At 46.5% G+C, this 19,642-nt stretch overlaps 2 protein-coding genes across 12 annotated transcripts in view; one reads left to right on the plus strand and one right to left on the minus strand.

The window, feature by feature from the left end:
- LOC135216042 (lysosomal alpha-glucosidase-like) overlaps positions 1 to 19,642 on the minus strand; it is a 152,271-nt gene that overhangs the window by 124,666 nt on the left and 7,963 nt on the right. For 2 of the 11 annotated variants that reach the window (XM_064250997.1, XM_064250998.1), the window contains exon 1: positions 10,850 to 11,017. The exons of 3 other annotated variants lie outside the window; for them this stretch is intronic. The gene's annotated coding sequence lies outside the window, so the exon portion shown is untranslated. Of the gene's footprint in view, positions 1 to 10,471; positions 10,496 to 10,849; positions 11,022 to 11,328; positions 11,350 to 19,642 lie in introns of those variants that run through there. 6 more of the 11 variants (XM_064251001.1, XM_064250995.1, XM_064250992.1 and 3 more) reach the window with 6 other exon arrangements.
- Positions 13,259 to 19,642, plus strand: part of LOC135216041 (uncharacterized) — a 60,172-nt gene continuing 53,788 nt past the window's right edge. Inside the window, exon 1 of the mRNA XM_064250986.1 lies at positions 13,259 to 13,448. The gene's annotated coding sequence lies outside the window, so the exon portion shown is untranslated. The remainder of the gene's footprint in view (positions 13,449 to 19,642) is intronic.

Consider the following 19,642-nt stretch of genomic DNA (forward strand, 5'->3'; position numbering starts at 1 on the left):
AAGGAAGTTGCCGGTGGTCTGGTTGTACCAGACCCCCGCCTTCCATACCTGCGCCACGGAGAAGAGTTCTTACGAAACGCCAACGAGGGGCCAATACTTCTGACTTCGTGAGTTCTCGGACGGGACGTACGGATGTCGTCACTACCATCAGCCTCCTACGCCCTCCTGAAGACCTCACGCAGCCAGGACGAAAGAGTGTTCTTGATACTTCTTTCTTGTTGACCCCTTTGCTAACGGAGAGGCGTCGGACACTCAGGCCCGAGTGTCGAGTTCTCTTCAGATAGCGCCGTAGCGTCCTCCCAGGACAAAGCAGCATCTCATCACATCATTATCTGCATGACGCCCCTCCCGTACTCTCTTCGCCGATGCCAGGTCCAGCAAGGACGAGGGTCATTTTGAGTTCCCTGGGTTGGCAAGACCTTTGGAAGCTGCTCCTAAGCAAGGAGATCTCGAACGAGTTCGAGATGTCCAATCCCGTCGTTTCAGGAGGAGCGACAAGGCGGCTCTGTATCCTTGACTGTGGGACTTAGAGGAGCTTCCTCGGCGAAGAAAAAAACGAGGAAATCCGCTACCTGCTGAAGATTGGCTCTGAGAAGAGATAGGCCCCGTCTACAACACCAACCACCGAAGACGGCCGACTTCCCCTGGTACACAGTGCAGAGGACTGACGGACGTTTCAGCCATCTCTGTTGCTGCGCTACGAAAAAAAGCTTCTCGTACGCAAGAGAAGGTGGATAACAGCCAGCCGTGAAGACGTAGGGACTGGACTGCTCGGTGGTACCGCTCGACGTGTGGCTGGCCGAGAAGGTTGTGCCAATGGGGAACTCTCTCGGTTCTCTTGCGAGAAGAGCCAGCAGGTCCGGATACCAAATGGCCTGTGGCCATTTGGAAGCCATCAGGATCATCCTGAGATTCGGGATGACCAGTGCTCGACTGATCACCTTGCGAATCAGGCTGAACGGGGGAAAGGCAAATAGGCGAAGAGGTTGTCCCACCCACGGGTGTTGAAGAGCGTCCTCTGCAGCTGCCCATGGAATCCGGCACGGCCGAGAAGAAACACCTGGAGCTTCTGATGTGCCGAGGATGGCGAACAGATCCTCGACTCGGTCGCCCCCACAGGTCGAAGAGCCTTTCCGCCACGTCCTGGTGTAGAGACCATTCTCGGTCCTTTATCACCTGATCCCGACGGCCTGAGGTGTCTGCTACTACATTCCTTCCCTGGAATGTAGCGTGCCGACAGCTCTATTGAGTGTGCCTCGGCCCACTCGTGCACCTGCCGAGTCAACTGATACAACGGGAGAGACACTAGGCCCCCCCTGTTTGTTGCGTAAGCCACCACCGTGGTTGTCGTAATCAACACCACTGAGTGTCCCATCAAGCGGTCCTGGAACTCTTGGAGAGCAAGGAACGCTGCCTTTAGTTCCAGTACATTGATGTGAAGGTGCTTGTCGTTCTCGTACCACACTCCTGAAGTCCGCAACTCTTCCAGGTGTGCACCCCATCCCTCGGTCGATGCGTCTGAGAGCAGCTGCATGTCCGGGGGGAGAGTGCCCGGAGGCACTCCTCTTAAGGGGTTCCTGTCGTCCAGTCACCTGGCTAGGTCCTGCCTCACCTCCTGTGTCAGTGACCATGGAAGGCTTGGGGGATCCGTCGCCTGTGACCAACTCTCCTTTGGTCTCCCTGAAGAGACCGCAGGTGAAGACGCCCGTTAGGGACTGGCTTCCCGAGTGACGACAGGTGTCCGATCACGACTTGCCATTGCTGAGCTACCTGTTCCTGCCGAGACAGGAACTGGTTGGCTGCCTCCCTGAATCTGCTACCGTGTCGATCAGCATACCCAGGTACTTCATCCTCTGCTTGTGCTCGAGATCGGACTTTTCGAAGTTCAGAACGATCCCCAGATCGCGACAGAACTCGAGCAGTCGATCCCTGTCCTGTAGCAACTGCGAGCGGGAGCTCGCCAGGGACTAACCAATCGTCGAGATACCTCATCAGACGTATCCCGTGCGAATGGGCCCAAGCAGACACCAGAGTGAACACTCGCGTGAACACCTGTGGGGCGGTTGAGAGACCGAAGCAACGTGGCCTGAATGGTACACCGTCCCGTCGAGGATGAAGCGGAGGTACTTTCTGGAGGACTGATGAATGGGTATTTTGTAGATCCGCATCCTTCAAGTCCACTGAAAGCATGAAATCGTTCTCCCTGATAGAGTCGAGCACTGAGGTGCCGTCTCCATCGTGAACCGGGTCTGGCGAACCAACCGGTTCGGGGAAGAGAGATCTATCACTGGGCGCCAGCTGTTGTAGACTTTTCCACCAGGAAGAGTCGGCTGTAAAGCCCGGTGACTGATCCGTACCGATTTCTACCAGTTCTCTTGCTCAGCATGGTCTTGATCTCCTGTCTCAATGCTACGTCCTTCGATGCCCATGGAACGTACGCCTGCTGTTGGACCGGGCGGGTCCCAATGGCTGGCCAGGCACTCCCCCACCCTTCCGGCAGCAGGTGAGGGGGAATGCCGTCCTTCCATTGTGAAACGTCGTCTGGTTGGGGCTGATCGAGACCTGACAGGAGAGAGCCGATACCGCTCCGACTCATTCCAGTCCTCGTCGAGGTCGAAACTCAGGAGGACCGAAGGGATATATAAATACGATGTCCGAAGACACGTAGAAACGCCTCTGTCGCAGTAGAGGAGGTGAAGGAGCTTGTTCGACCGTCCAGAAACCGAGAGAGCCTCCTTGTCCGGAGACGAGAGGACTACCTGGCTCAACCCAGTCGGCAAGCTCCGATCGCGGCAGACCCACCGTCGATTTGGATTCCCTCTCGGGCCCCAAAACGACTCGAGCCGAGACGTGGCTCTGCTGGTGGGAGCGGCGGCGATCCTTCCCCACGAGGTCATTGTGCTGACGAATCAGCGTCGTAACCTCGGCAAAGTTCCTCTGGATCTCGGAAGTCACGCATCTTGCAGAGTGGGACCGTTAAGCCCTTCGAAACAAGAGCATATTCCGAGAACCTTTCTCCTAAGAAGGGGGAACAGCGACAGCCCTCTCAGGTCTTCCCCATCCACTTGCGCATACGTCCTGGCCGGTCCAAGAACCGTGCCTGGCAGTAGGGCGTCGTGGTGGGATCATGAGGGGCGCACCCCTCACGATCACTCCTCAATACCTCGTCCCTCCCGGTGTAACCGAGGAGGTTGAAGGTACGGGAGAGGCAAGACCTGACGCTCCCTCGTCGCTCGCTGGCAGGACCAGCAGGCTTGGAGGGCTGCAGCGATCGTCAACCCGCCGGTGACGATCGAGCTGCAGGCCTGGTCGAACCGTCCCTCGCTGTGGAGACGGCTGGACTGAGCACAGCGGCACTGATCTCGAGTGTCAGAAGAGCTGGTGCTGGTTGCCGTACCCGATCGCTCTTCTGTGAGAGCGACGGTCAGGCGACCTGCAGGCTCCACTGTCGCAGTGAGACGGTGCTTGTCCTCACGGCACGTCAGCGTCGCTGGTTCCAGCCACGTGGCTGGCACCGGCGAACGGGAGGGACCTCTTCCCAGCCTCAGCCCGTGTCGGTCGTGGACCGTCACGTCCCCGGGTAGCCAGCTGTTCAACGCACGAGATGTGAGAGCTGTCTGGTGAGAGTCGCAATGAGCGGCTGTCACCAGTCTTCCGCCCCGTGCCGTGAACTGACGTGAGCGGACTCAGAGGTCTGGTTCCTGGCTGCACGGTCGCTGGTAGGCGACCGTACACTCGGTACCTCCCGCGAACGGGAGGCCGAGACGGACCCTGATGCAGTGGCAGAACCACTGACACCAGGCGAGGAAAGTACCGGTGTTAGCCAGCGGTACCCCTCTGGTCCCGTAGTCTTCTTCCTTGCGGAAGAAGAGAGGGCGGGCCCCGCTCCCGAAGGAGCAGGCAGGACCAGCGGAAGGAACCCTCCGTCCACGAGGTGAGACGGGTCCCGAGAAGCTCCCGAGGAAGCTTCTTAGGAGGGAGGACGACCTTCTTCTTCCTCGGCTGTAAAGCCTTAGAAGTCAAGGGGAAGAGGAGAGGTGGCGGCCGACGACGATGAAGAGATGAAGACGACGACCACGACACCTTCCTCCTCTTCTTCGTCAGCTTCCTCAGGACAGACGTAAGATCTGCTATTCCAGGGCGGAGCCGGGGATGCTGTAGCCGAAGCCACAGGGCCCGGACGCACCTGTACAGACAGACCAAAGTCTGGGGTAGTACCACCACGAACAGGGACGACATCAGCAGGTATGGGCATCTCAGGAACAGCAGGCACGGCCCAGCATCATCACGGTAGGGGACAGCCAGCGCAGCAACGGCAGAACAGCCAGCGCAGCAACGGCAGGGACAGCCAGCGCAGTAACTGCATGGACAGTCAGCCCAGAATCGGCAGGTACGGCAGGCAGCACCGGAAACACAGGAAGTGGAGCAGCAGCCAGCAACATCCTGGTACCGGCGGCAGGTCCAGGGGCGAGTTCTGGGGGACGGGCAGCGGAAGTGTGGTCGCTGCAGCGCGGCAACCACGAGCGGCGGCGGCACGCCCCCCTCTCGGTACGGCGAACGGCACTTCACAGCGGCTGTAGGCAAGACTGTACCACGTGAGGCGAGTACCACCAGGTGAGGAGGGACGTCGTCACCTGGTTGCGTGGTCACCACTCCATGGGTGACCGCAGTAGAGCCCAGACATAGAACCGCAGCCCCTGGACACCAGCACGCTCTGCAATTGGAAGGACGCCCATACCTCACCAAGGTCCACTCTCGTGGCAGTAGCACCTGCGGAAATAATAGTAGTAGCGATTAATGGGGGGAAATCCCCTGTGCGGGGGTTTGATCCCTCCCGAACGAGTGGAAGACCCCTAATACAATTGTACATCGGGCACCGAGCGCCCTCCCCGCGCTCGACGGATCGGCGAGAGAGAAGCAACGCCGATAACCTCCCCCCCCCTAAGGGGAAGCCATCTGTGGGAAAACTGAGCGGGGGGGGGTCTCGTTCCCCACCCCCGCACAGTACCCATGTACCAACAACAAAATAAGAGCCCTAGAGCAATCGTGCCATCGGCACGAATACAAGGCATAAGGATCAATTCCCTTGACTGAGCGGAACTTGAACCAAATAATATTGATGCAATCAATAATAAGGAACAAAATGAAAAAAAAAAATGCATCTTGCAAACGATTCTCTTCACAAAGAATAAGGGCTCGGATCGAGCGCATTCGCGCCCTCGGACCGAGCGCAAGGGTGAAAGGTTTCATTCCTTACCTTTATGGATCAAGGTTCTGGAAACCTTGATCCATAATGAATTGATGCAATCAAGAAATATATGAAAATGAAAAGACTACTGCGCTTGCGATTTCACTTCATACAAATAAAAAAGGGGAAGGATCAATTCCCGTGAATAGCGGAACATTGATCCCAGTCAACAATGCAATCTCAATAAAAAAATGAAAATGAAAAAGAACTGCACTTGCGATTTCACTTCATTCAAAAATAAAAAGGGGGAAGGATCAATCTCCGGGTAAGCTCGGAAAACTGATCCAAAATGAGTATTGCTACAATAAAAAATAATATATGAAAATGAAAAAGAAATACTGTACTTGCGATTCCACTTTCATACTGAATAGTTTCCGTGTCGAGCGCATTCGTTCGGCAACGGGCATACAGGTCAAAAAAAATATAAATGAAAAGAGCACTTACTTACGATTTTCATCTACACATTTCCAACCCAATATACGCTCGGAGCGAGCGCTCCCGCCCTCGGCACCGAGCATACCCAATCCGAGGATCATTCTGGGAAAATGAATTCCCGCAATTACGCCCTTCAGTCCCGGCACTCGGGTAATCGGAGGGCGTTGTGAACCAAGATCCTTTAATTCACAATTGAATTCAATGAAATGATTGTACTTACAATTCAGTTTCACTAGATACATAGAAAAAGAAAAACACAATCATGCGAAAGCAAACGACGATGAAGCGGGGGCAGAGAGCGATGATACACGTCCACACGCCAGCAGGCCGAAAGCAAAAGTGATTTGTTACCTCCCAGTCGCGCGCGCGCGCCTGTCGGACAAGCAGTTAACTACCGAACCCCTTGTTCGAAAGCTTACGACCTATCCAGCTGCCGCTAGTACCTTCCTATTGTAAAAGGACCGAAGGTTTGTATGCCGTGTCGGAACAACTTCCCTTTCAGGACAAACGCAGGTATTTCCTTGACTCGGGGATGGATGGGGACGTGAAAGTATGCGTCCTGAAGGTTCTAAAGAGACCATCCAATCCCCGGTCTTAAGGCTGCAAGCACGGATTGAGGTGTCTCCATCTTGAACTTCTGCTTGGTAACGAAGCGATTTAGACTGCTGACATCCAGAACGGGGGCGCCACCCCCCACCCCCCTGACTGCTTCGGCACTAGGAACAGACGGTTGTAAAACCCCGGAGAACTCCGGTCGCAGACCTGTTCCACTGCTTGCTTCTCGATCATTTGATCTAGTAGCTCGTGAAGCACGTTTCTGCTTTTCTCTGATACGAAGGAGACAAATCCTTTGGTGTCGAAGACAGCGGGGGTAACATCAGGAAAGGAATTCTGTACCCCTTCTTGACGATGTCCAGAGACCAAGCGTCGGCACCTCTCTCTTCCCAAGCTTTCGCAAAATGTAGAAGCCTGGCTCCTACCGGTGGCTGAAGGACTTCCCTCTCACTTCTTACTCTTGGAAGGAGCGGGAGTCTTGCCTCTGAAAGAGCCTCTTCCTCGCAGGGGCTGGCTTCGAGGAAGAAGCGGCTCGAAAAGGGGGCTTCGATTTTTCAAAGCAGAGGACCCAGAAGACGAAGAAGTAGTAGGCTTCATAGAAGACTGTGCCAGAAGGTCTTGGGTTGCTTTCTCTGGAGACTGGCAGCTATGTCCTTTACCATAGACTGGGGAAGAGATGTTCTGAGAAAGGAGCGAAAAGAAGATCCGCTTTTTGCGCGTGGTGAGACCGACTTTGCAGTAAAATTGCAAAAAAGTGCTCTTTCTTAAGCAGTCCCGTGCTGAAATGAGCAGCCAATTCTCAGAACCATCCCTGACGGCCTTGTCCATGCAAGACAATACACTGGACAGCTCCCCCAGACTGATGGAATCAGAACTCCTGGACCTGGCATCCAATACTCCAAGACACCAGTCAAGAAAATTAAAGACCTCTAGTGTCCTGAAGAGGCCGTTAAGGTGAAGCGTCTAACTCACTATGGCGTCAAGAGACCTTAGAGGAAGACAGAAAAGATCTTCTGGCGGCGTCTACAATACTACCAAAGTCTCCTTGAGCTGAGGCTGGAAGCTTAACTCCGACGTTTTCTCCCGTCTCATACCACATACAGCTTTGCCACCAAGTCTTGAAGGTGGTAAACGCGAAAGAAGTCTTGCTGAAGCTTTCCTCTTTTCCATCCAATCATGGACCTTTCTAAAAGCTTGCTTCGTAGAAAGCGACTTCTTCATTCTCACAAAGCCCGAGATCTAGTAGCTTTGGATGACGAAAACTGAGAGGAGGAGTACGTGGAGCTTCAGGTTGGGAAAGTGTCTGCAAAGACTGACTGTAGCAAACGAGTCAAAACCTTGTAGTCCGTTGAAACTGGAGCAAACTGCTGTTCTTCGTCCGCTTCGACGAAAGCGTCACTAATTCCTCTTCAGACACTGGAGAAGTCGGAGGAAGTAAAGAAGAGTCACGAGAGCTTTCTCAAAAGAGAAAGAGCGGCGAACAGGAAGAGTTCCTGCTTCCGCTTGCGCTTGCGGAAGTGGAAAACTGACGTCCGTAGGCGCGCGCTTGGCGTCCGAAGCCAATCTACTGGCGCCGACTGAAGCGCGCTCGACCGCAACAGGTTGTACACCTGGCGTCCACTGGTGCTCGCTGAGCGTCCACTGGTGCGCGGCCGCGCGTCCACTGGTGCGCGCCGAGCGTCCACTAAAACGCGCTGAGCGTCCACTGGCGCTCGCAAAACTTGCACCGAGTCACGCTCGGCGTCCACTAAAGCGCGTTTGACTTTCACAGAAGCGCGCTCGGCATCTAAAGAAACGCGCTTCTTATCACAAGTTTCGTAGCAGCGGAAACAACCGCTTCACGAGAGCGAGAAACAAATTTCTCGCCTCCTCTAGAAAGTTGCTGGGGAGCAGAACGAACTCTAGAGGGAGACTCAATCGGAGAGAGAGCCGAGCGAGGAGAGGGAGAGGGAGAAGCGCCTCGACCTCTTCACAGGGAAGATTGTCATCCTTCTTACGGCGACGTGAAACAGTCTCTCTCGAAGAAAAAACATCTCGAAGTTGCTGCTGAAGAGACTGGAGAATCTTGCTTGTAGGTGAAGCCTCCTTTTCTGGGGAGGGGCTGATCTGTGAGCAGGCGAGTGGCGAGGGGACGCCTTCTTGCTACTCCAGGAACCGCCACTTCACGCACCTTAGAGCGACTGCGGCGCTCGAAAGAAACATCTAGGAAAGACTCCGCCTCCGAATAATCCTTACGCTTCTTCTGCGGAGGAAAAGCAGCAAACGCACTATCAGGCGACGAGCAAAGTTCCGGAGAACAACTTGGACGTGAAGCGTCCCGAACGCGAGCCTCCTTTTCAGCGGACGTGATGCGATATGAGAGCTCCACCCCTTGCGCGGGGAGGAAGCTTCAGAAGAAGAAAAGCACTCCTTGAGAAGACGTGCACGCGCACGCTCCTTGGCAGTCTGGGTAGGTTCGTCAGAAGCTGCCGAAGGCACGCCAGATCGGTGGGGGTTCCTCGTAACCCTCCTTCGACTTTCGACATGCTCTCTCCCCGTAATCTGGGAGTCAAGCAGAGGTCTAGGTCTAGAGGCGGAATGAGGCCGATCTGACGCACCCTCCACTACACAAGGGGCACTTCACTGCACTTCTCTTCACTTTTGCTCTCCAGAGCTAACACTTTTGATTCTAAGTTACGAATCGATTCAAGAATTAGCGATAAAGTATTACCTTTCTACCGACACTGTTTCAGGGGCCGGAGGCAACACTACAGGGGTAGGAGCATAATCTACAGAAGGGGAGGGTTTAGCAGGAGAATAATTTAAACAATCTTGCCTACCTGAAACACTCCTGGAGGAAGACCTCCTTAACCTATCTCGCTCAAGTTTCTTAAGATAGGTTTCATACGCCTTCCATTCCGACTCTGTTAATCTTTCACACTCCTTACAATCGACTTTTCAAACGTACATTCATTCCCCCTGCAAACTTTACAAACAGAATGTGGGTCTACTGAAGCTTTCAGTAGCCTACCTCTACATTCGACATAGAAAACAAAAATCTAGCGCTAGCAGAACTAGACCCTGACATCTTGATTCAAAGAAGGAAAAATCAATACCAAATTCAAATCAATCCAAAGTCAACGTGTGCCAAGCCACCGATCCAATTCAGATACCAAAGAAAAACCAAAAGGGATACTCAAGTAGCTAGTAAGTTTCCAAAATCTGGACGGAGGTGCTGCAAACAGGTGTTTTCAGCACCGGCGACAGAAAAATTATGAATAGAAAATGGGAATGATTCCTGATGCCCGCCTCCCAGCGGCGGGAATGGGTACTAACCACCTGACTCCCACTGCGTGTGTCGTAAGTGTTTAAATTTCTGTCGGATTCGGAAAAATACAGCTATATATATATCTGACAGGTAAGTTTCATGAACAAACAGATGTTTTCAGGTTTCAACGAGCTGAAAAGAGCAATATGTGTCTACGAAAAGTCAAATTTCCAGAAATTGTATATCTGTAGGGTCACGAACGATCAAATTGGCCCTGAAAAGAGCTCCGAAGAGGAGATTCAGAGAAGACTTGAAGTACAAAGAAATCATGCTCTGCTGTAGTCATGGTAGGAAGGAAAACTACCAAAGTCGATCCTCTGGTAAACGGCCTAATCAATCGTAAGTAATCTTCCAAATAAAGTCTATATTAACAGCACATTTCCCATATTGGATGCACTACTGACTGCTGCACTACCTTGCTAGCTAAGCTTCAAATCTTCTTTGGAGCTCTTTTCAGGGCCGATTCGATCGTTCGTGACCTACGGATATACAATTTCTGGAAATTTGACTCTTCGTAGACGTCTATTGCCTTTTTCAGTTTGTTGAAACCTGAAAACATCTGTTTTTCAGCAAAAACTGATGTAGCCTATTATTACACGGAACATGTTGCTAGGTCGTCATTTTCTTGCTGTCACTGTTATGCCTGAGGCGGTAAACAAGGGTTCGCACATGCGCAATTCACAGCCATGCCAATATCTATCGCAATCAGGGATAAAGCTGCTGTACCAATATCCAGTTCGTAATAAATACTATAAAAATCTTCAATGAAAGTCTATCGGGTGCACTAGGCTATAGACTTGCACAATAGGCTAGCTATACTAATTTAGCATTGCCTTGCAACACTTGGTACGAATGATTGACAGGTTCCAGACACAAAAAGCCTAACCTTTCCTGGAATGCTGTGTCTTGACCTAATCAGACCTTACCTTCCTAACCTGACATAGGGCGCCTTGTCCTGACCTAGCCGGAAGAGCTTTGCCCTCCAATGGCGCCTTCCTAAACCCTCAACACTGAACATCAGAAGCATAGACTAGGTTCCACTTGGTGATAGTGTTTTATTTCACTCAAAATATACTTAATAGGTAGTACATCACCATACAATCAGTTGTTACGTAGGTTTCTACATAGGCTAGCCCCTACAAGAATCTAGCTCCTAGGGCCAAGGTAGTACCTAGGTAGTCATCTGGTCCCCCCCCAGGGTTACCTGACACTGATTTGGCAAAAGTACGTCACAGCCAATACATACAATGACCGGAAAAGAAGCCGCTAATAAACATGAATTAAATGGTTAGAGAATAAATTACTTATGACACTTTTGCTTGACGACAGAACTGCAAGATATCGGAAACGTAAATTTCGTTGGCAATGTCAGTGACAGGATTCATCCACTCAGCGACGGTCTTTGTTTACTTCCGTTCTCGGGTATTCTTCTTCTTCCTGTTTGTTATGTAAGTTGCCACTTGCAGGAAGAAACTGGTTTGGCCGACAGTGCGCATTACTTTAGGGACACACAAACCGATATTGTTGCTAGGGGCTACCCGAGGGCAAGAGCCTGTGCTGGCATAAGGCCAGCTAAAGCTACACTAGAATAAATTGTCATAAAAGCTCAGTTTTTCTTTACTTAATATACGCTCTAAAACAGTACAATAGTAACAGTATTCTATAACATGCAGTGTATCCTATCTCTATTCTTCTGTTTGTAAAATGGATAATCTTCATGCCCTGAACTCCACGTATAACTATTGCAAAATCTTAAACAGGCAATTCCCAACTAAATCCTTACACGTTGAATGCAACTACTTTTCCTGCCCTGTGGCATATCTGTGTGAAGTACAGTAAAGATCCAGGAAATGGATTCTCCTACCGAGTTACTATCTTATCAAAGGGAAAATTTCCTTAATAACCGATTTCCTCCGTTCCAATTAGAATGGACTCGCCGAGACTTCTTGCTTAAATATGGTGATTTCCGGCTATTGAACTGTAGTCTTCTTGGATAATAAAGTAAAAGTGTACTCATATTTATATTATTTCACCACGTTATTAATATACTATTGAAGATCATAGACAACACAAGTGAGATATCACATTAGACATAAATGTTAACTTTGTAATTATGTTGATGTTTCCGTTTTTAAACTACTAGCTTGGCCATATGGATATGTTATGATTTTCTTCTATCAGGAGCTAAGGGTTAATGCTGAGATACTTAAAGAGACTCTGCGTATTTAGACATTTGATCACGAAATATTACATCCTGGAGAAACTCGACATATTATTATCCTTTTTTAATGAGCCGTGTTGCGTGCCGAGATTTTTTTTTTTTTTATTTGAAGAAAATAAAAGGACATAAGACTTTGTGATTATTATTTTTATCTGCCACAGCCAAAATCATTCATCTAATTAGAAAAGAACAGAAATGTCACAACCTTCAATTTATGGGGTCCCACTATTTACCGAAAAAAACGAAACGGGATCACTAAACGACCCTAAATATGTTGGTTTTATAATTGTAAACTTGTTTAATTACTGTGTATATTTGTTTTATAGTTATAAACTTGTTTAAACAGTAATTAAACATGATATCGGTTGACATTTGTTTTGTATTTTATGCATGGCCGCTAGTTTTAGCAACTAACGTAGGCTACCATGCCATTGTACTAACACAGAATTATACTCCATTATTTTTTTTTTTTTGTGATCATGTGGCAATAGAATGGTTAAGCACTTAATTGATTATTTATTTATTGAGTAAAAATCCACACATGTTGCTTCAGCCATACGGTGTGACACTGGCCAGCAGTGAAACAGTTGACCCTCATGCCAGGGGCTGAAGATTCCATTTTTGTTGCGATTTTGAAAATGGTTTATTCACTTATTCTTCAACACCAAACTCCATAAAAAAAATCACTGATGAAGGCAGCTGCTTATGTCGAGCTGTCCTATCTCTTGGATTATATGGCATACAGGACTACCATTTACAGCTAAGATTGTGGACCAGCTCGGACATCTTAGAGTTTAAGAAAGTTCTATGATGTAAATGACCGTGAATTTTGTAGACTTGATTTGTGATAATCGGGTAGTTGTCAGTGATTGAGTCTACGACGGGCACATGCATGGATATTAGGTCACGGGGACATATTGATTAACAGGCAGCCTTTATCCGTTACAGTACTTTTTTTTTTTTTTTTTTTTTTTTTTTTTTTTTTTTGCCGTTTCGGTCTTTCCAGTCGTTTTGGCAGTTTCGGTAAATCGTGATACCGCATCATGACCGATGTTACCACGAGCACTTATAAGCAGCGTTGGCAACGAATTGAAAACTGTACTATATGCGGTTCAATAAATAAAAGTAATAATGCATTATATATTAAAGCAAGATTAGTTTTATATTCAATTCTGTGGGCTACAGGCCATTGCTATACTCCGTCAAATGTCACCACTGCGGTGCGCAATTGAAAATAATTCTCGGTAGCACCAGGGGAGAGAAGCAACACTAAATGGTTACTTCCTTTTACTGTTCATAATGATATAAATGTATATGTTTATATAGTTTAGATTTAACTTATATTTTGGCTCTTAGAATATTTTGAGTCAATTTTTGACGTATTTAGTGCACCATAATCAATACACATTGCAATCATGAGGAGGTCATTGTTTACATTGGGAATCATTACTTGATTTTATTATCATGCTGGTGTTTTCATCACGATAACGGCGTTTGCTTAAATTGCTGTATTAATGATAACAAATACAAGAAGTCAAAATCATAACATAGGATTCAACTCTAGTTCTTTTGTGAATTACTGCCATAATTATATTGATCCATTGAATGTAATGTGATATAACTGAAAAATTCTTAGCCTGTGTATAGGAAAAAATCACATGTCTTGGCTGCCTATGTTGAAGGTAACTTATAGTAGCTACTAGCCTAATATTAGTGGTAGACTAGTAGTAGGTAGTAGTACCTAGTAGTAGTACTACCTAGCCTATTTGTCATTAGAACTGCGCTCTCGGTGTCAATCTTCTCGTGCCACACTGTAGTCATACCTAGAATTTGAACTTAATTTGACAGATAGATTCATAATTTGGTTAACTGTAGACCAGGGTTTATGAACCACGTCTGTCTCGGAAATGTACAGAAATAACCTAGTAGAATAGCTAGGTACTGGGTAAGGATTAAGTTTAAGTTTTGATGTACTAGGTATGAGGGTTTTTTGGCAGTGTATTTAGGTAGAAAGCATATCTAGCTACTCATCATTGTTCATAGGCTATTGTCAGCAAATTTATCCCCAAAGATTTTATGAGGTGATGGCTGGTTTTATAGCTACCTACCTAGTAAATGGGTTCAATTTACTAGGTAGGTAGGCTACTTTGACAGGCGAATTTAACCTGGTCAGATTTTATGTTCCCTACTTGGATCCCATGGAATAGCCTATACTCATAGACTGTTGCAGTAGAATTTAGGTGAACTCAAACGTCGGATTGAAATTTTGCATAATTGAATCGAAGTTCAACACTACAGTAGTTTAGGCTAGGTAGCTAGCCTAGGTAGTATATGAAAAAGGAAAAATGTGGCTGAATACTACTACTATATGGAAAATGTATTGAAGATACCTAGCCTACTATTTTGTAGTAGGTAGGTACTAGTAGGTAAGGCTCCAGACTTGTGAGTTTAGTAATCATTGAAGATTCATTGATTTTACTTTCTCTGTTGAGTAGTCAGTTTATTGGTCTTGATTATAGGTATGCCTATACAGCACTCTGTTTTTTTCCATCTGTCCATCCGCCTGTGGTGGTGGCGCATGGTAACACTGTGTCACAGGCTTTAAATAGTTACGCTATGTGTAAGTTCTAGGTAAATAAAAGGATATCTTGGTGTATATTTGCAACTGAAAAGTGCTATAATACTAATTTACTGTATGCAAATTACACAGTTAATATTCGAAATACCTAGGATATTATTTAAAGCCCGGGACACCACAGGCGGATGGACAGATGGAAAAAAACAGAGTATAGCTATAAGCATTTGCCTTTCATGTAGGAGCATTGCAACAAGGTACGTACTGTAATTGCCTTGGTTAGTGGGCGAATCCCCTAGTCACCTGTTGTTACCTGTCACTTTTCTTTCAGCTGCTGTCAAGTGTGGACGTCTTGCCGTGATCTTTTTGGTAGTGTCTTAAAGTGTTGTCGATGTTTGTGTTTGTGAATTGTCAGTGGTGAACAACTTTTGAAACAAGCAGGTTGAACAAGAGTGGTTGTAGGGCATGTGCTTGTGAGTTTTGTTTGCCTGTTCGTATCCTCTGTTGCTGTTGACCCTCACCAATAACTGAGTTTCCGTGAGAGGGGTGTGTTGTTTGGTTCTCCTTGCAGTGAAAGAGATTTGGCAAAAAATGCATGCAGACCAAAAAATCTTCTCCATTATCTTTTGTGAAGAAAATCAGACCTTTGATACCCCTGGACCTTTACGGAACATCCTTATCTGACTACCCCGACTTTTCCCTTGCCTTTCTTGATCTATTGGCCAGAGGCTATTCTGACTTGATGATCCACACCTGTTAGAACTCAAGTCTCCAGAAGTTGGATAACCTCTTGAAATTTTGGCTGGTGGGGAGTAGTTGGGCCCCCCTCCCCTTCCCCTGAGATGTACAGAATGAGGTAGATCTAGGGTGCCTATCCGCGGTGGCCCAGACTATGGCAGTTGTGGTTTTTCTATGCAATTTTACCTACTGAACTAGTCTAGGCCACCGTGGATTGCTTCAGTAGAAATACCCAGAATGATTCCTTTGAAGGTCTTGACACTTGCTCCTGCATGACTCTTGTTCAAATCGGGAGTTGTTATTTTTAAACGAGAAATCTGAAGCTCTTCTTTTAGAGAAATCTGAAGCTCTTCTTTTAGGTGATGGATTTGCTTCTAAGGAACAACTAGCTAGACTATATAAGGATAGGCCACATCACATAAGATGGAATATTCATTGTTCCTGTGAATACACTTGGTACTTAGGGTGCCCAAGGCTCTCCTTCAGTTTCTGGCAGCTCTGCTTCAGTAATCAATCCTATTAGAATCAGATGTAAGAACAAAATTAATCTCTTGTGACTTGTGATAGATTTATTTAGGCCTAAGCAGTACAGACTGGCTTCTCGCCAGCTCCACTTGTTGACAGTCAAGGTGCACCAGTGGGCTATTGACAACTCGGAGGAGCTCATTCCAGGCAGGAGGAATGTGGTGGCCAACAAGCTAAGTCTTAGGGCACTGAATAATCCTGATGGGTTCTGGCGCTTGGTCCTCAAGACCTAAATTTCATAATCAGTTAATTAACAAGATAAGTTGTTGGAGTCAAGTTCTAGGTATGGAGTGGTCTCTGCATCAGGACATAGCGGACAGGCTTTTTCACCTGTGGGGAAGAGCGATATTAGACCTCTTCGCCACAGGTTTCAACATGACTCTATCTAGAGGTCTACTCTTTGGTAGTCCCGGATCCTTTCGCTGTGACGGAGGATGCCCTCCAGCACCACTGGGACAATCTATCTAGAGGTGTACACCTTCCCTCCATTCTGCCTGATCCCTCAGGTCCTGAACAGAGTACTCCAGGGAGGTTCAGGATGACTTTGGTTGGTGTCTCTGTGGCCCCAGGCAGAGTGGTTCCCAGACCTTCTGTCTCGTTTGTCAGCAGTTCTGAGAGAAATTCCCCCTTGGCACAACCTTCTTTGCCAGCCTCATGTGGTAGGGTCCCTATCACTTCACGACTGGAGGCTGTCAGTATCTCTTGCGAGCAAGGTTTTCTCATAGAGCAGTAGGTCAGATGTCTGGCTACCTCAGGAGGTCTTCGTCAGCAGTATACCAGTGCAAGTGGGCCATCTACTGTGATTCTTGTAGTTAACAGGGTTTCTCTTCACTCGGAACTTCTGTTCAGCTCATATAGTAGATTTTCTGATCTTTTCCAGGAATGAGAAAAGCCTTTCTATTTCTGCTATCAAAGGCTACAAGGCTGCCTTGGGATTGGTTCTACGCCTGAAAGGCGTGGACATCCTTCATCCTGGGAAATTTTTGTTGTTCAGGAGTTTCGAACAATCATGTTCACCTAGAGAACTCAAACCTCCTAAATGGGATCTTAATCTGGTTCTGAGTAGTCTCCCTCAGGCTCCATTCGAACCACTACGTCAATCGTCAGACAGAGATTTGACTCCTAAGACAGTTTTCCTGTTGGCTTTGGCTTCCTTGAAGAGAGTTGGAGAGCTTCATGGCCTGAGTTACAATGTTAAACACACCAGGGGTTGGGGTTCTGTGGCCTTTGAATTTGCCTGGAATTCCTGGCTAAAACCCAAAATCCCTCGGTTCATGATGACAGATTTGCCTTATTTTTTATTCCTTCCCTGAATGAGTTTCTTGACAACGTTCCACAGAAGTTATTGCTTTGTCCCATCAGAGCACTATGTTGCTATCTGAAAAGGATTCGTCACCTAGGGCGTTGGTGTCGTAGACTTTTTGTTAGCACGGGCCGAGCCAAGGAAGAAGTGTCCAAGAATACCATTTCATTCCGGTATCTAAAAACTCTGCTCAAGGGTTTGGACCCCTTCTTTTGAACTCTAACTTCTGGGGAAGGGTGGTCAGGTATGCTGAACCCCCAGTCACTTCAGGATTCTCGTACCTCTCTCCAAGTATGAGTCTGTCCTGTTGTTAATACGTACTGAAAGTTTGTTTCGCACGTGAACAAATGACAAATTTTCAATCAATTTGTTTTTTTCATAGCTAACAAACCTGAGGTCTTAATGTTAATAGCCCACCTCTAGCTGCCCCTGTTATGTCCTGGGTTGGAAGAAAGACTAAATGTGTCCCAGGGTTTCTATACGTATGGGTTGCTAGGTGCCACAGATTCCTTGCATTACAATCTTTCATTGTTTTTTACTGGTTTCCAGCTGGTGCTAGAAGATTTATCCTATCGTTAAAACCTCAGGTTTGTTAGCTATGAAAAATACAAATTGATTTTAAATTTGTCATGTTTCAGCACTCCTAGCATTTACTGAGAAACCAGCTAAAAGCAGAGACATCCTTTTACATTGTGGAGAGGGTCTCTTTTCACTAAACTAAGAGAAAGACTACATCCTCTGGCAAATTATCTAACAGATACTCCAAACTCCATTCCATTTGCCTTTGGAAGTTTTCTTTTCTGAGATATGTCTGGGGAGCTTCCATAAAGTATGGGTTTATATTAAAACAAATTGAGTCATATGAGAATACAGTAAATATTGCTAAATGTTTTACACATGAAATAGTGTGAAGTTTACTATATGATTTGTTCATGAACCTTACCTGCCAGATATATATATAGCTGTATTCTCCGAAGTCCGACAGAATTTCAAAACTCCCGGCACATGCAGTGGTCGGCCAGGTGGTAGTACCCATTCCCGCCGCGGGAGGCGGGCGTAAGGAACCATTCCCATTTTCTGTCAGATATTTTCTGTCGCCGGTGCAGACAACAAGTGTTTCTCTGCACCTCCGTCATTGGATTTTGGAACTCTTTTGGTCACTTGAGTATCCCGATTGATTTTTGGTTATTTGATTAGGATCGGTGGTTAGGCATACGCTAATTGTGGATTGTTTTTATTTTGGCTTGATTTTTCCTTAAACTTACGATGTCTGGATCTAGTTCGACTAGGCCAGAGTATGTTGTGTGGAAGAATGCAAGGTTAGGCTACCGAAAACTTCGGTAGACCCTCATACAGTGTGCGCGAATTGTAGGAAACATGTTTGTATGTTTGATGAGCGCTGCAACGAGTGTGAAAATATGTCTGATTCTGCGTGGAAGGCTTATGAATCATAGGTACGTAAACTAGAACTTGATTAGTGTAAGGAGGTCTTCCTCCAGGCGTGTAACACAAGTTACCCGTCCAGTAGAATTTATCCCTCCAAAGACCTGTGATGCCTTCGGGCCCTACAATAGTGTCTTTGGAGGGTAATACCCTATCTGTGATTCTTAAATCTTTGCGTAAGCCTGGAATCATGTTTGCATTGGAAAGTGATAGTAGTGTAGTGAAGTATAGTGATAATGCCATGAGTGTTCATTCTATCGCGTAAGCGTATAATTTCTCATTGACAAAACACTACCGCGTAATGGCTCTCCCTACCTCGGTGAGGCAGAATTGTAGTAGGGAGGTAGCTGTCCAAGTGTCTAAAATACTCTACGTTTGTTCATAAACTTACCAGTCAGATATATGTATATATATCTGCCGGGTAAAGGTGAACAAGCGATGTTGTATCATAGTAATATTATTTTTGCCCTTACGTCATATTACTATCAAACGGTTGTATGGTTCAAGTTATATACTCATACCATAGTTACTCCTACGGCAGGACAACCGAGAGTACGATTATTCTTATTACAATTTAATCGGTTCTCCCTGCAACTATTCAGGGGTTGCCGGTTTCCCTATTTTTAAACATTTAAGGTATTGTTAGGACAATACCAAGTTAGCCTTTTATATTTATCAAATTCAGTTTCGCTTAAATATATCAGTTTGATGGATTTTGGTTTCTGCTCTATAATGATAGTAAACCTATTCATTCGTAGAATGGTGTAGGTGGCAACTCAGGCAGAGCAGTGCGAGAACGACGAACGTTCTCTGAGTCTGCTGTCACTAATGCGTAATGCCAGTGCTCAGTTCCATCTGATTGTCGCCATGCGCAGTAGGTTAGTCTCTCTCTCTCCTGCGGGATTGACGGACTAACCGTATTTCTACCCTACAATCACGGCCTTAGCCTCGGGTTGAGGGGAATTCTAGCATACATGGCTGAACCATCTTCACTTTGCAAGAATTTTTTCATAAAAAAAAAAAACTAAAAAAAAAAAAAAAAAAAAAAAAACTAAATAAATAAATAAATAAATAATAATAAATAAATCAATATATATACTATATATAATTATATATATTATACTATATATATAGATATATATATGTGTATGTAGTATGTGTATATATATATGAATGTGTTATATGTATATATATATATATATATATATATATAATATATATATATATATATATATATATATATATATAATATATATAGATATATATGTGTAAATGTATATGTGTGTATGTAT

Source organism: Macrobrachium nipponense, chromosome 6, assembly GCF_015104395.2.
Source record: "Macrobrachium nipponense isolate FS-2020 chromosome 6, ASM1510439v2, whole genome shotgun sequence".
Lineage (NCBI taxonomy): Eukaryota > Metazoa > Arthropoda > Malacostraca > Decapoda > Palaemonidae > Macrobrachium > Macrobrachium nipponense.